Source organism: Vespula pensylvanica, chromosome 17 (genome assembly GCF_014466175.1).
Source record: "Vespula pensylvanica isolate Volc-1 chromosome 17, ASM1446617v1, whole genome shotgun sequence".
Taxonomy (NCBI): Eukaryota; Metazoa; Arthropoda; class Insecta; order Hymenoptera; family Vespidae; genus Vespula; species Vespula pensylvanica.
The window spans coordinates 1,941,104-1,942,929 of record NC_057701.1 but is presented as its reverse complement, the minus strand read 5'-3'; the positions used below and the strand labels follow the sequence as shown (position 1 = coordinate 1,942,929).

The 1,826-nt window shown below is 26.9% G+C and overlaps 1 protein-coding gene across 1 annotated transcript in view; it reads left to right on the top strand.

The window, feature by feature from the left end:
• The window catches only part of LOC122635232, a 13,859-nt gene that overhangs the window by 2,334 nt on the left and 9,699 nt on the right, over positions 1 to 1,826 (top strand). The gene's annotated exons all lie outside the window — the stretch shown is intronic.

Below are 1,826 nucleotides of genomic sequence, written 5' to 3'. Positions count from 1 at the left end.
GCTTGAGTTTGATATGCATGAGTATCTCTTTGTTCGAAGTAATTGTTAATTTCTCTCTTTTTTTTTCTTTCTTTGTTGTTAGATAATACTTCTAACATTTTTGTACTCTATATATATAGATGCTGGTAGGTCTACAAAATTCAGCAGAATCGTTCAGATATTTCAATTTTGCAGTTGCTCAATTGGTTCATCTTTTCTGCATGTGTTATCCTGGTCAAAGAATGATAGATTATAGCACCGATATACGTATTAAAGCGTATGTATAATATTAATTTTTATATAAATATTCTATTTGCAATACAAATTGTATAATCGTTTATAGATATAGCGGACTCTGGTATAAAGCACCATTGTCAATACATAAATTACTGATACTGATAATACGAAAAAGTTTGAAACCATCTTACTTGACTGCTGGAAAAATATTTATATTCTGTTTAGAAACATTTGCTACGGTAGAAACTATATAATCGTAAATATAAATTACAATAAGTAAAATATATTTAATAATTGTTAATATTACTTTTTTTATTTTAAGATTTTGCAAACTGCTACTTCATATTTTATGGTAATTTCATCGGTTCAATAGTTATCAATATAATAATAATATTAATAATTTATAGTTCTAAAATATATTATGTTTGTATTCACGAATAATAATTATTTCATTTCTTACATTCTCGTACTAAATTATACGTGATAACTTTTTTTTTAAGTCTCATAGATATTTTATTCATTATTATCTGTGAGTACTAAATTGTATGTAAAAAAAGAAAAAAAAAAAAAAAAAAAAAATTAACAAGATTAGAATATTCACAATTTTACAATTGTAATACGAGATTTTATACAGAAACGAAAAAAAAAGAATTTACCTCGGAGTAAGATATTTTTCTTACGAAGAAAAAGAACACGAAATAGAGAGCACAATAAAATGACAGTTCTAAGAGACTAGTAACCAATAGATACATATGTACACTGGACAAGAATCAGTATCGAATCGAATTGAATAAAAAATTCCATGACAACCACTTGTTCCTATACATTCGACGCTTGATACCAAGAAAATTATATAGCATTGTATCTAACATTCTATCTAAGGAAATTATATACCATTCCATCGAAGTTTCGTTCTTCAAAAACATATCTTATTCCCATGCCAAACACAATAGAGGAATGATTGATATATGTTCTCTTTTCTTTAGTACTATAGAATCATATTTTTGGATGCAGAAACCTTTTTGATTATTTTATGACGACCTTCACATAGAGGAAAGATCTTTTTCCTTCTTCCTTCGATTATTTTAGAATACTTCGTGCTTTTGAAATGGACACTTTCGATCACCCCTACTACAGGCTGACTAAGAAATTATTATCATTTATAGGACAATGGCCCTATCAGAAATCCAGTGAACGTCGTTTACGCAATTTTATTGTGTCCTTCTCATTATTTAGTTTCTTCTCCACACAGGTAATAACAGTAATGTATCTTTCTATAACATCTCTCTTTGTGTGTTTATTAAGTTCCGATTACATACTATTAGCTATAGGTATTATTGTTTATTACTTATTACGGAAACATCGATATTCTTATCGAATCTATGGCACCTTTGTCTGCAGTATCGGTTTGCATCGTTAAATACTTTACCGTTCGATTAAATACAGAGAAAGTAAGTTTATTTTTATATACGTATAGAATCTTTTTTTGATTATTTCAATATATTACTTCAATAATAATTTTTTTTTCTCGACTGCGAATTACGCATTAATTTTTCTATTACAAATGTATTATCATTAAAAAATAATCTACATTTTAATTTGAAGATCAT